The 15,881-nt window shown below is 36.9% G+C and overlaps 1 pseudogene; it reads left to right on the forward strand.

The window, feature by feature from the left end:
- The first annotated feature begins 13,793 nt into the window (after positions 1-13,793).
- Positions 13,794-14,559, forward strand: LOC132428165 (large ribosomal subunit protein uL30 pseudogene; annotated as a pseudogene).
- Positions 14,560-15,881: the final 1,322 nt, after the last annotated feature.

The raw sequence follows: 15,881 nt of genomic DNA on the forward strand, positions 1-15,881 counted from the left end.
ATAAAGGGTGTGGGATACAGGTATCAGGAATTCTTTAATAAAATCAACTTTACTTTAAAAAAAAGAAGCCACATCCTGTAGGAATACACTGAAAACTCCATCAAGCTTCCAAACACGAAGAGTATTGCCAAGTTATGCACATCTTAAGATTTTTCTCTTATAAAGCCAAGAAATGTGAAACTTATTAGCAGTTCTCATGTGTGGTTTTATGAGGAAAAGGAAAATGCAGCAGTTAGTTTTCCTATGGCAATGAGGCTTCAGTTCTGAGTCCTTTCCCAGCTTTGCAACCAGCGAGCCATGGCTGCGGATTCCTCACTCATCCAGACAGCTGGCGGAGCCTCCTAAGACCAAACAGTTGCTTTGACAAAAATCTTTGTTGGATCTGCCTTACTCTTTTCTTCTCTGTTAATTCTCACTTGTGTTAAAGAAAAACCCATGCTTATGTACTGCTAACTTGGTAGATTTTTCGCAGAGCATGCTTTCCTTTCATATACATATAACCCATCTCCTTTTCATTTTCTTGTGCTTGACTTATGAATCAACCTGCATTTTGCAGGCCCTTATCATATTTAGAAAAAAAGTCTGAAAACCAGTGCATCATCTCCAGAGCAGGAGCTCCAGCTCTCTGATGGATGGCACTGCAACGGGGACACAGATCAGGCACATTAGGCACCTAAAGCTGTATCTATGGTGTCAGTGGATGAATAGTATCGTACCTCAGAACTTGGTTTTGGATCATTAGAGGCTGTGTTCACTGGAGGCTGAATTTAGGCCACAGCAAAAAAGTTCTGATACAAGAAAGCTTCCCACTCATAAACTGAATCACTTTGGACTAAATGAGGTTTTAATTCCTGGATCTGTGAAGAGAACTCCACCAAAATCCATGTATCCAGTTGTTTATGGAGAAAGAGTTGTAAGAAGCAGGGATAAGAAGGAGAAGGTTTCATTCTAGTTACATAAAGTTTAATTAAGGGAGGTAGTTCTTTCTCTCTTTCTCTTTCACGGTTGTTAGGGGTTCTGGACAAGGTTTTTTTGTTTTCTTTTTTCCCTCTGAGAAAAACTTTTAAAGTTAACATAAAGTGAAATAGGCTATTGTTTTGGTGTATAGCTTCATGAGTTTTAACACATATATTGTTACCTGTAACCATCACCATATTTAGGATGAAGAATAATTCCCTTACCCCAAAACATTCTCTCATACTGTCCCTTTATAGATCCTTTTTGCCCCAACTTCTAAGCTCTGGCAACCACTGACCTGTGTTGTGGCACTACAGTTTCATATTTTTGAGAATACACTAGTCCACTAGCAAATTATAATATGATGTAAGTCTTGTGCATGGACCAGTCTGATTAGCATATTTTAGGGGTGGGGAGCTAACGAGGGAGGTGGTTCAAGGGAGAGGAGTTGGAAGAATTACTTGCTCCTCAGTTGATATACCTTTCTGGGTGCCTGTCTTCAATCTCATTTTCTCTCCATATTTATACAGAAGAGCTAGGAAGAGTAACTAACATCCTTTTTCCATTGTCCTCCAGCAAAGATTCTGGTAAGGAAGTATTAAGTTTATATAATGGAGGGGAGAAAAGAATTCTCTTTTCTTAAATGTTGAGTAGACACAGTCCACTGACAAATGTAACCAGGCATTTTGATAATCATCTTAGATGGTATTAAGGCAGGTACCGCTTGCAGCTCTTAAGTATGGTAAGAGTGTCTTCCTACTTATAGAGGGAGCTGCCTTGTGACTCAAATTCTCAAGACTCCTGATCCTGGGTGTGCATCATGCCAGGGAAGTGAAGAGCTGTGCTGACTGGGCTATGGCCCCTCTTCCATCATGCTTAGTCTAATTTATGTAGCACAATCTAATGGCCTCAGCAACTGCAGCTAGCAATGGCCCAATTGATAGAAATAATTGGAGTTAGGCTTCATTAATAGAAGTAGAGCATCCAGAAAAGGGGGGAGGCAGACAAACTTGTTCCATTTATGCTGTAAAATACCTAGAGTATTGTGCCCAGTTTGGGGGCTGTATCTTACAGGGAACATTACTGAAGAAATATAATGAGTTGAATAAATGAGAAACAGGTTAAGGAATTACATGTGATTGGTTTGAAAATGGAAGACTCACAGCTGTATAATTTTTGTCTTCAAATAGCTCATGTAGAATAGGGTTTAGATTTATTCTGTATTACCCACAGAACAGTGATTCTTAAGTTTTATGAGTCATAGGCACTTTTATGAATCTGATGAATACTTTGGACATTTGATGCAGAAAAATGCACAGATATCATATAATATTATATATATTTATACATATATATATATATTTAAGGAAGTTTTAGGAACAATATGTATTCATTTTTAGGAAAGCCTCAGATGTGCCTTCCTCCAAGAGGGTGGATATAGAAAGACCAGAGTAGCAGCTTTCAACTTATTAACAGTAGAACTTTCCAGTGATTTGAGCTCTCTGGAGCTAAAATTGGCTGTTTCAGGAGTTAACCATCTCTCTGTTACTAGACAAGTTTAAGCATGAGCTGGGGACACTTTGATGGTTATGTTGAAGAGGGATCTTATAAATATGGTGGAGTTTTGGCTACATGAACTCTAGTTCCTTTAAAACCTTGAGAATCATTAGATTCTATGAGTTTTACAGTAAAAGCCTCATATAACATGAATGTTCTATAAGGCATATCGTAATCCTGTTCACAGACCCTGGCATTCATGTACGGCTTTATAGAGTATTTGATTTATTTTAGGACTTCTGCTTGATTTCCTCTTGGTCTGCCCCATAATTTTCATTATCTCCATTTGGAGTTCTTTTTGGGTTTGACTCTATGGGCCAGTACCCAAATTCATTGCAGTAATAAAGCTTTAAAAATGAAATATAAAATCATGTGTTAGTTATCAAGTTTCCTTAGCCCATTAGCTCCTAGAGAATAGAAACTGGAGGCTTTTAGGTTGATCTTGTAGAGAGACCTGCTCCATATGGGTTACCAAGTTTACTCTGTGACTCACTGCCATACTTTGCACAATCATATTTCAAGGAGCCTTTAAGCCAATAGCTATAATGGGTTTACAGTGTTTCGCTGGAAGGAGGGAAGGAGGGAAGAAAGAAGGAGGAGAGAGAGAGAGAGAGAGGGAAAGAGAGAGACAGAGAGAGAGACAGAGAAAGAGAAACTGACTCACTTTTAGACAAAACCTCTTAATACCAACCTACTATATTGCTGAACTAAAAGAACAGATTTAGTTTCTATTTTTCAATCCTTGGGATTTTTTCTGACCCCAGAAGCAAAAGTGTTGCTTAATGATAATTATGTTGCTTGGGGCTTCCAGATCAAACTGGGATAGAACCATATCTTTCTTGTCCAGACAAGGCACAGGGAAAGAATGAATAAGATCCTCTCCCAAAAGGTAGAAACCTCATGAAAAATAGAAACTGAGAGATATATTGCTGTGGAAGCATTTGTTGTTACATAATTAACAAGACCTCAGATATGTGACAAGTAGGTTTCATTTATATTTTAAAAACACTGATAAACTATACTGCTGATCTTTTCATTCCCAAGAACTGAGAGTTACTTGAGAGATTTCTAAGAGTAGATTCTCCCACAGGAAAGCAACATGTTTCTCAAAATGCTGGCTATTTCTGGGGATTATCATAAGGGGTATTAGAGTCAGGAGATCAATGTGTGGAATTTTGGATGTTGCAACCAGAGGAATAGCTAGAGAATGTCCAGAAAAGGGCACCTGAACTGAATCAAGAGAATGTGAGTGCTGCCATCTGAGGACAATCTAAAAATATTTGCTCTCATCTGTCTGGCAATATGCAGGCTAAAATGAAAAATGATTGATGTCTGTCAAATTATGAGAGTTATGTATAATTGGAACCAGACTTAAATGCAAATGAACGAACATATGTGAATGGGATTTAAATAGATCCTGGCACATAGTAGGTGTTCAATAAATGTTAATTCCCTGCTTGTGAAAGCTTATTTGGAAGTTTAAAAGAGGAAATTTTTAACACAAATAAAAAGAAATATAATTTGCAGCAGGTAGTAAACATACGAAATTTGGTATTGAAAGAGGTGGTTTTGGTGGAAATGCAGAACTAGCTTCAAAATAGACTTGGATAAATCGAGAGATTATAGATACATAGTGATTAGTTAAGGGAAATGTGTCTTTGTAGGCTGAAGGGACAATTTCTAACTTCAAAAAATAAGCTTGTTGTTTTTCTCATTATAAAAGACACATTTGTTAAATAATTTTCAGAAAAATAGATGGACAAAACCCCCAAACCACTTATGATATCACCATACTAATAGCACTCAAAATTTTACATGTATAGTTACAATATTTTTCTGTGTCAGTGAAGATACTTAATCAGCTGTACATTAATGTTTGATAAATTCGATCTCAATGAAGTGAACATCTTTCATATTAAAATGTGTAAACACAATTTTATGTGATTAATGTTCCAAAGTAAAAGCAATATCATACAAATTATGTAATCAATTGCCTATAACTGGACTTTGATAATTTCTCCAAGTTTTTGCTATTAGAACCAATATCTGTTAATCTGTCCTTGTGTATTTCTGAAAATATGTTATAGGTTGAATTCCTAGAAGTGAAATTACTTGGTCAAAGAGCATGAAAAATTTTGAAGCTTTTAATAGATATTTGCCAAATGTCCTCTAGAAATATTATAATAGCAATAGGTCCTCTCATCGTGGTTTATAAAGTACTTATTTCCTCAAACCTTCTCCAAATCTGGGTTATTAAAAAAAGAATTTACCGACTTTATTTTAAAAATATATTATTATACTTTTAATATACTTCGATTACTAGTGAGATTAAATATGAAATATTTTCAAATGTTTATTTTTGGGGGGTGACATGCTGCTGTTCTAAATACTTTCTCCAGTGTTGCATTGATGTGCGCTTATTAATTTGAAAGACTTTTCAGTGTTGCAGTGTAGTTGACCTTTTTTCTTTTCTTTGTCTGAGAATTCTCCTTCATTTGAGATCTGGCCAGTTTCCTACTATAGAAGCCAAGACGCGATACTCTATTACCCAATGTCCTTTGCAGTTATGTGTTCATGTGCTTCTATCTGGGACCTTAAATTGGGAGTGAGTGATGCAAAAAAGCAGGGAAAGATGAGGATTTATTTTAGTAATGTGGCAGCTCAAGTAGTGTCAGCAGCAACACCTAATGTCCCACGCTGAGCTTCATTGGTGGCGGTGTCTGCAGCAGCTGGAATCTGTGATACGACTTTGGTTGTGATTTTGGCTGCCTAGCCCGTATTTATTCATTTTAAAACATCATTATTGTAAAATCCAGGTTTATTATGGTGTTTACATACAGTAAAAGTCAAATATATTGTTTGGTGAGTTTTGACAAATGTATACAGTTTTATAACAACCACCATAATCAAGATATAGACTATTTGCTTATTTATTGGCTACTTAACATGTGCCAGGCATGGCATGTTTCATTTATGTTCTTTCATTTGTCGCATCAAAACTTTATGTTGTTGGTTTTATTATCATTCCCATTTCACCAATGAGAAAACAGATATTAAGTAACTTTGCCAAAATAACGAATCTAACTGGTGGTTAAGTCAGGATGTAAACCTAGGCAGTCATTTCTCCTGCTCTGCACTGCTTCCACCCATCAAAGGATTGTTCAGTTAAAATATACATTACTTAGATGTTCATTGAGATGTACAATTCCTGCACATTATTCTTATTTCAAATCCCTAATATTCAGAAACAGAACCTAAAAACAAAATAAAATTCAACCATACATAACTTTATTTTGGCATTTGTTACTGGGTTCTCTAGAAATGATCATTTGGCGTCCAGGGTATTTGTATGTTGTTCATGTCAGAAGTCAATAGATAAGTCAACATGAATTTGTTGAATTCATCTATGTACACAGCAGATGACTGAGTGAAGAAGGCGGTATAAGTGGAGTAAAATGTATGGCCTTAGTCCTCAATTTTGTTGATGGGAAAAAATATAGAGAAATTAATGGGTTAGGGTGCAATAAAAGAGTCTTTATGATCGAGGGTTAACTATATGAGAGAGTAAAAAGGGATAAATGGAAGCGTTACCTAGGAAAGTTCTGTGGGGGAAGAATGGGTTTGAACAGGTGTATTGAACAAGGTGTAGATTTGGGATAGCTGAGAGGAGGAGGGAGCTATTTCTATGAAAAGGTCAGGGAAGTGAGAATGAACTAGGCACATGTAGAAGACAGACACTGAAAGTTGAGTAGGTAGGATGAAATAAAGTAGGATGAAATAAGATTGCATAAGCATATGTTATAAAGGAATTAGTATACCAATAAGAGAAGTTTGGGGCTTCCCTGGTGGCGCAGTGGTTGAGAGTCTGCCTGCCGATGCAGGGGACACGGGTTCCTGCCCCGGTCCAGGAAGATCCCACATGCCGCGGAGCGGCTGGGCCCGTGAGCCATGGCAGCTGAGCCTGCGCGTTCGGAGCCTGTGCTCCGCAACGGGAGAGGCCACAACAGTGAGAGGCCCGCGTACCGCAAAAAAAAAAAAAAAAAAAAAGAAGTTTGGGCTTGATTCAGTAGGCAGGGAAGCACCAGTGTATACTCTTGAGCCAGAACAATAATTTAGGAATCATGATCTTTGTTCTCATAAAACTAAACTAAGATGTTGAACTCTGGAGATGCCTTAAACACCGGTGTTCCCATGGATTTATCCAAGAACTTCTTCTTTTCCCTTTTAACAGCCTCTTCTTTGGTAATCTTTGTCACCTCTCTGTGTAATCCTTCCTTTTAAGAAGAGGGAAATAACTTGTAATAACTGTTAGTGGAGTATAATCTAAAAATACTGAATCACTATGCTGTATACCTTGTAAATCAACTATACTTCAATAAGAAAGAAAGCAAACTATATAATTCTCTTTATTTAAAAATTTTGGCTGATATATTAAAATTTTGGTTGTCACCATTATGCAGTGGAGAAAGTATGGTCCTGCAGTCAACTCCCTGATCTGAAAAAATGAGAATACCACCTGCCTTTATATCCTATCAGGTTGTTTTCAAGTTGAAATGAAGTATTGAATATGAAGTTGAGTGTGTCCACCATGGAGGAACTCAGTAAATGTTGAGTCTCTTCCCCATCTCTTATGTCTACTAGTGATTGATAGTAGAAAACAAAACAAATGAGGAAACAGCAAGTAAATATCAATGAGAAATCATAGAAAGTTGATAATTTATATGTTTATTGTGTATATCATTTGTTTTCTGAATATGTACATGAGCTCGCCTCATTTTTATTTTTTAATCATATGCCATTTAATAGATTTCTTGATGTTCTTGGGACTTTCCTAGTTGCTCAGTGGTTAAGAATCCGCCTGCCAATGCAGGGGACACGGGTTCAAGCCCTGGTCCGGGAAGATCCCACATGCCGCGGAGCAACTAAGCCCATGCACCACAACTACTGAGCCTGCGCTCTAGAGCCTGTGAGCCACAACTGTTGAGCCCATGTGCCACAACTACTGAAGCCCGTGCACCTAGAGCCCATGCTCCGCAACAGGAGAAGCCACCGCAATGAGAAGCCCACGCACCGCAACGAAGAGTAGCCCCCACTCGCTGCAACAAGAGAAAGCCCGTGCGCAGCAACAAAGACCCGATGCAGCCAAAAAATAAATAAATAAATTTATTAAAAAAAAAGATTTCTTGAAGTTCTCTAAGTATACATTTCTTGCAAGTTCAAGAAGGAAAGATGAGCAGGTATCAGACTGTGTATTTGACTATCCTACACATGATAACTTCCTTCTCCTACGGTGAGAAGGAAGAAAAATACACTTCATACTGAATGATTTGTTTTAAAAATACATTGCTTGGAGTACATTAACTAAAAATAACATTGTATTGGGCAGTGAAACTTGGCCACAATAATATTTTGTTAAGTATTACTAAACTTTTATTGAAGCTGAAGTAGACCAGTAGTGATTAATTTCTCTGCTTTTCTGAGTGGGTCTTAAGGAGAAGCAAGCTAATGAGAGTACAGTCTCTGCTTCTGATGCTACAGCCTTGGGGTAGATGTATGAGGGAAGATTGGATCCTACTTTGCTGGATGAGTGGGAGTTTCTAGGATGGAGACATTATATGAAGATACAGCTCTTGTGAGGAGTAGGGGGATATGTCTGTCCGTTGAGATGTTACTCATAGACGGCAATCTAATAAAACCATTACATGCATCGGTAGCCACATATTCCCAAAAAGAGAAGACCTGACTCTGCAGGGCCCTGGGCCCTGGTGGTAGAATAGGATGCAACATGACACCTTGTTCACTGTCTCCATTCCTTTTATTGTTAAATAGTGTTGTGTTGAGTTGAGCTTAGTTATTTGGTACTTTTGGGGGAGATAAGGAGGAATTTTAATAAGCACTCTCCCTTGCCCAAATTTCTCTTTCTAACTTGAAGCCTTACTTAAGCAATGAATACCATAATTTCTTCTAGTAAGTTGTTTCTGTTTGGAATAAACATACCAGTATCATGTGCTCACAAAGCTCATTGTATACTCCACTATATGAACAGGTTTAGTAGCTATCTTAACTGAGGGAGAATGTGGGTATGGGAGATGCAGATAATGAGCAGAGGGTTGTATCAAAAACCACATTTTCAAACTGCACATGTCCCAGGTTAAGAATTAAGAAACATAGAACCCCCCTTTCAGTAAAAGAAAAATTCCTACCCTTGAGGAGCATGTAAATAATTATGAAGATTAAGTAAGCAAAATTTTAAAGTGATTATTTTGAAGACCATGTAGAGATTGTTAGTGCAGTGATGAAGAAATAAAAACATGGGAGTTTCCAAAATGGAGCAATAGAGAATGGATTGGGAATAACATGGTGATGAAGTCTTGAGCTCCAGTGCTTGGAACACTGCATGCATTACTTACTAAAACTAGCACAGCTGTGGGATCTCTGACATAGCTATCAGCCTTTCCTTGTCTTGGCTTCCTCATCTGTGAAATGGAGATACTAATAATAGTAACTTGCCTCATAGGATTGTTGTATGGATTAAATGAGTTACCACAAATGTTAGCTGTATTTATTATCTTTTATAGCTGTTATTTCATTTGCTGGAATGCTATTGGTATAGTTCATCTTTTCTTCTCTGAAATAATCTTAGCAATCAGAAACTTTTATTTTAAAATAAGTATTCACTTAAATCACATTAGAAAACATATATTTTAATAAAAATGCATATTTAAAAAAGAAGCAGTAAGATAAAGAGTATAAATGATTTGTTATTTTGAAACAATCAGTTGGTTAAATTTACCTGAAGGGAGGGGTGTTTTAGCTTCTGTATTTAATGAAAGCAGGTTAAAATGCATAGGCTGATAAAAGGAATTTACAGCTCTGGGTTTTTTTTTCCCCAAAATATAACTACCTGGGGTTGGGGATGGGACATTGTGCAGGGATGTCTTTATTTAAGTTTGCTTTTCTCAAGAATTATGCACCAAGAAGGTATGAGGCTGAGAGGCATCTAGTTATATATCAGGTTTAAATGTTGATTAATCATAAAAAGCATATTTTATAAGGGGGAAAATGCATTCAACTTTTTCCCTGAGTAAAGTATGCAGAAAACCTGCTTAAATGGGGCATATAATTTTTAATGACTCAGGCCTTTAGTCCTTGGAAATGAACCAAGTATGATAAATAAGATGGAAGCTGGAGAATATTGAGCTTGTCATCATCACATCATCAAATTAGAAATCACCTGAGGATGTATATGAAGGATAATATCTTGAAAGGATTAGTCTTTAGTCTAGCTCACTTTGAAGAGTGTGGAATAAGTTGAAGAAAGTTGATTATAGTCAGTTAATCCAAAAATCTCTTCCTGATATTTGGGAGATACTGACATGATAATCAAAAATAGTGTAAAACTTTCATTTCAATAAAAATCTATCAGGGTTCAGTTTCTCATATAAATTATTTTTGAGTCCTTTTGCTTTGACTCATATAGTGTTTACAAGAAATTGTGTTCCCACCTTGCATCTTTCTTTTGCTAACTTTTGACCTTTGATTTTTCAAATACTTTACGGTCCACCTTATAGGTTGCTCTTCTTATTTCACAGGCTGTCCATAGGAGGAAATGTTCACTAGTTAGCCCAGGAAAAAAGCAAGATTTGTGCATCTTAAAAAATAAGTGAATGCATTCATTCTTTTATTTAATCAGATATAATAATTTAAAACTATATTAAACCTGTCCCTGAAGATCACAAAGAAGACAGAATTTGGAAAATTAAAGAATTAGGTAAATTAGAAAAGCTTAAGATGAACAGATAACTAGTGAAGAAAAAAGTTAAAGATACTCTATACATAATTGATTTTAATATAGCACCAATGGATCATCAATGCAAAAAAACCTGTACCCATGGAGTTCAGTCTACTTTTGCTTTAAAGGTCACCCAGTGTCTTAGGACTCTCTCAAATTAAGTAACATAGACAGATCAACAAGCAAAGGAAATTTAAAACTATAGAAAAAATGGAAAATGGTGACTGACCAGTCTGATCTTATGAAATATTTCTGATTGATAATAATCAGAACAGCAATTTTCCATTTTGGTGTTGAGACAGCATCATTAACTAATCAAAGATTCACTGAAACTCTCAACATACTATACAGTTATTAAAATTATGAAAAGTTAGGCATAATATTAAGAACAAAACAAAAGATAAGGGATCAAAACTATCAATACAAAAAGAATCACAGAGCTAGGGACTAAAGGTATTATAGTAACTATCAAATATAGAACCATAAAGGTCAAGAAAATGGACATTTGACAAATCTAAATTAGATCTGTTGAGATGAGAGATGAGAATTGAGAGTTATATGTCAAAAACTAAAGAAAATTTTAATATTTATGAAAAGGCTCAGAATTCATAATGTAGAAGAAACATCAGTTCGTCTTGATAAAATAAAGTTGAAGAATATGGATATATGTTGATTAAATGAATTCCACAAAAATTCATTCATCTTAAAAACATTCTCAAGAATATTTCTCTATTTTTAGTAGAGAAAAGCAAAGGAAAGGGGAATCTTTATTGCAACTGCCAGCCAGTTATGTACCATCAATAATATTCTGGGAGAAACATTGACCACATTTATAAAGTATAAAATTAGTCCATACAGATTTTCTGATTTACATAAGAACACAATCACACACATAAATAAAATGCAAATATATATACATACACACATATGTATATTCTTGTATATGTGTGTATGCATGCTAATATTATTTTTTCTAGCATAAAATCAAAATTCTGGGCCTTAAAATGATAATTATTGATAAAAAGAAATAAGAAAAGTTATCAGCTCTGTATAATACTGTCTAACTTCTTGTTCTAACTTAAGAATTGACTTCACAGTTGCAATTTCATTATCCATGAAATAGGTATAAAAACCTTTACCTTATATTGTTGTGTATGGATTCAGTAAGGAAATATATAGAAAGCACTTAGCACAATACCAGGCATATAGTAAATCTTTCATAAAAGTAAATATTATTAAAAGAAATCATTAAGAGAATTGGGGAATTGAATGCTTATAGTACTACTAGAAGTGCTTTTATTAGTGATACTGAATGATAAACATACTAAAGACTCTAAAAAGGTAGACCTAAGTATGAAAAATTCATATTTTTAATTTGACAAATTTGCCCTATCCAAATAAATGTAACTGTTAGCTAACATTTCCATTTTTATTTATTTTATTATTTTTGGCTGTGTTGGGTCTTCGTTTCTGTGCGAGGGCTTTCTCTAGTTGAGGTGAGCGAGGGACACTCTTCATCGCGGTGCATGGACCTCTCACTGTCGCGGCCTCTCTTGTTGTGGAGCACAGGCTCCAGACGCACAGACTCAGTAGTTGTGGCTCACGGGCCCAGTTGCGCCGCGGCATGTGGAATCTTCCCAGACCAGGGCTCGAACCCGTGTCCCTTGCATTGGCAGGCGGATTCTTAACCACTGCACCACCAGGGAAGCCAACATTTCCATTTTTTATGGCCAACTTCTTGGGTTAGTTGATAGATGCTTGTTTTGGCCTTTCTATATAGTGCTTACTACTCTACTGAAAGGAAGTAAGAAGTGTATTGTATACCTTTCAATTGCATGTTGTACAACATATCCTTTTCTCAAAGTATATGAACTGATTTCAAAGGTCAGTTATTAAATGTCCTAATATTTGTGGCAGATCAAGTGTGGACCCAGAATCATTGGAAGTTCTATATACATCAAAGATAGATAAAGACATGATGAAGTTAAAACTTTTGTTTTCTAGAAAACCACATTCTTTAGATCTATCTAGGAAATCAGCTGAATATGCATGAAACTGTGCTATCATCTGGTTTACATTTTCCCATCTGGTCCAAAGAATAGTGTCTGTCCAATCTCTTGCTAAAGCAAATACACTATAATTGGTTATTCTCCATATCTATGAGTTTAGTAATTATATTAAATGGAAATTTGGCTAGTTGGATATTTATTCATTTATTTATTTCTTCAATTGTATTCTATGGATTGACAATAAAGTATTATCAGTGAATCCACATTGGCATTTGATGACGACCATTTTCTAAGTGCTTGCAAGGTATCAGTTTTGTAAGCATTCCATAATTTTGCTAGTCTACAAATTTCAGAATTCAACATTCAGCACTTAAACTCCAATAATGTTTTCTTTATTTTTTTTTCAATTGTATGAGCATAATATTCCATCCCATGAGTAAGCAACTATGAAAACTAAGCATAAAAATGTGGCCAGAATTTGGCATAAATTATGAGTCTACAAATAAAGATTAATTTTCCTTTTAATTAATAAAACCTAGTGTTTGGCATTTTCTCTTCTAAATTCTTCAGAATCTAGAGTATATTTTTAGAATTGGGTTTGCATCCCAATTTCAAAACAACTTCTCTGAATTTCAGTTACTTCCTCAGTAAGTATGGATATAGTAATACTTGTATTCTAGGATTGTTGTGAATAGAAGATTCACAACAAAATAAGGTGTTTGTGAGGCATCTAATATAAGATCTGGAACACTGTAGAGATTCAATAAATCAGAGGAAAAATTGTTGTTGTTCTATAAGTCCAATTTCAAGCACCCACAAGAGTGGTCTTTCAGCTCTCTGTTCAGCTTCTCTACTTGTTTTTGTCTCTAGTGGTGGTGCAGGTTCAGGGCCAGGAGAAACTCTGGGCTAATTGTCTAGGGAATGGGAGTAGGGTGAGGATTTGGAGTAGGATACAAATTGATGGGATTGTCACCACTGAGCAGGCTAGGGAAGTGGGGTAGAAACCCTTGCCGAGGTAAGGGAGGCAGAGTAAGATCTGAGAATCTTGGGGCCCACAGATAAGAGAGGAGGTGTTATTATTGAAACAGGAAGGGGTAGGTATCTTTGCTCAAAGTCCAGGTATACCATTTGTAACTGAATGAGGACAGTAATGTCAGCTGAGTACTTGTAACATCCAACCGTTTACAGTGCATTGATCTTGAGCAGCTTCAGGCTGAATTTGTCTCCCAGGACAAAAGGAGGTTAGACCCCCAGGGAAGGAGAGACTAATTACACATCTTCCCAGACTTACAGTGGCATTATGTCTTTATAAACCCATCGTAAGCTGAAAATACCATTCAATCAAAAATGTATTTAATACACCGAACCTACTGAACATCACAGCTTAGCCCAGCCTACCCTAAAAGTGCTCAGAACACTTACATTAGCGTATGGTTGGGTAAAAGTCATCTAACACAGCCTCTTTCCTGGCTGGAACCATGGAAGGTGCTGAGGAGAAGAAAAAGAAGTTTCCTGCTGTGCCAGAAACCCTTAAGAAAAAGCGGAAGAATTTCTCAGAGCTTAAGATCAAGCGCCCGAGAAAGAAATTTGCCCAGAAGATGCTTTGAAAGGCAAGGAGGAAGCCTTATCTATGAAAAAGCTAAGTACGATCACAAGGAATACCAGCAGATGTACAGAACTGAAATTCGAATGGCTAGGATGGCAAGAAAAGCCTGCAACTTCTACATACCAGCGGAACCCAAATTGACATTTGTCATCAGGATCAGAGGTATCAGTGGTGTGAGCCCAAAGGTTCGAAAGGTGTTGCAGCTTCTTCGCCTCTGTCAGATTTTCAATGGCACATTTGTGAAGCTCAACAAGGCTTCGATTAACATGCTGAGAACTGTGGAACCATACATTGCATGGGGGTACCCAAACCTGAAGTCAGTAAATGAATTGATCTACAAGTGTGGTTAGATCTACAAGTGTGGTTATGGCAAAATCAACAAGAAGCGAATTGCCCTGACGGATAATGTGTTGATTGCTCGATCTCTTGGCAAATACGGTATTATCTGCATGGAGGATCTGATTCATGAGATCTATACTGTTGGAAAACGTTTCAAAGAAGCAAACAACTTCCTGTGGCCCTTCAAATTGTCTTCTCCACGAGGTGGAATGAAGAAAAAGACTACCCATTTTGTAGAAGGTGGAGATGCTGGCGACAGAGAAGACCAGATCAACAGACTTATAAGAAGGATGAACTAAGGTATCTACCATGATTATTTTTGTAATCTGGTCAGTTAATAAACAGTGACTGCTTTCAAATTGAAAAAACAAAATCATCTAACACAAAGCCTATTTTCTAATAAAGTGCTGAATATCTCATGTAACTTACTGAATACTGAAAGTGAAAAAGAACAGTTGTATGGGTACCGAATGCTTGTAAGTGTATCCATTGCTTATCCTTGTGATTGCATGGCTGGCTGGGAGCTGTGGCTGCCACTGTCCAGCATCATGAGAGTGTCATGCTATGTATCAGTAGTCCAAGAAGAGATTAAAATTCACAATTCAAAGTTCAGCTTCTAGTGAATGCATATTGCTTTGGCACCATCGTGGTCAAAAAATCATAAAGTCTAGCCATCGTAAGTCGGGACTGTCTTTATATCTTTTCCAATTCAGAAGTGAACCCCCCTGCCCCAAGCAGCTCCCGCTCAGGGACACTGAAATCTCTGAAACACTAGCTTATGGAGTCTTGAACTTCTTTACACTGGAAGCAAACTGTTAGCCATAAAGGTTTTAAAATGCAAATAAACAGAAATAACCAATTTGTTTCTATTTTAATATATCGGATATGGATAAGAACGCCAAAAGGTATCTGGAACCCTGTCCCAACTGTGATTTCTTTCTCCACTATGGGCAGATTTTCTAAAAATAACAGGTTTATTGAGGTATAATTTACATATAATAAAATTCTCCGTAGGTTTGATTTTGTTGAGACACAAGACAACTCTTCTTCAACTATCTTACTAGACACTTGTGCAAAGGCCATTCAGGCTGCACCACAAATTGTTGATGAAATTCAGCTTCCCATACCACAGCGGTCTATGCTGGAATGGAAGGAGCATCGTATCAGTGGCCCAGGTGGAATCCTGAGACCAGCTAATTCCATTATATTCCTGTCATTTTTGCCACCACCAGAAAATGTAGTCTGTCTTGCCTCCCAGTCCCAGTACTGTTTGCTCTGGGCCTCCTAACCTCCGTTTCCGCTCTCTATCCAAACTTTCCTTCCAACTGCAGCTTGCATTCCTTTGTAAATGACTCCCCTGTCTTTAATGCTGATGTAGTCATTAATGGAGTTGCACGGTGCACATTTTGCCTGCTGATGGGTTTGGAGAGTCCCTTAGATATGTGTCCAGTATTACAAGCATACATGCATCCTCCCCATGACCCCTCTCCTTCCACACACTCTAGAATGTTCTTCCCTGATAGTGTGTAAGCTCCATGGCGGCACAGATTTTTGTTTTGTTCACTAATGTGGACCAAGTAACCAGAACAGTGCCCCTCCTAGAGTAGGTATTCCATAACTA

The sequence above is a fragment of the Delphinus delphis genome, chromosome 7 (genome assembly GCF_949987515.2).
Source record: "Delphinus delphis chromosome 7, mDelDel1.2, whole genome shotgun sequence".
Taxonomy (NCBI): Eukaryota; Metazoa; Chordata; class Mammalia; order Artiodactyla; family Delphinidae; genus Delphinus; species Delphinus delphis.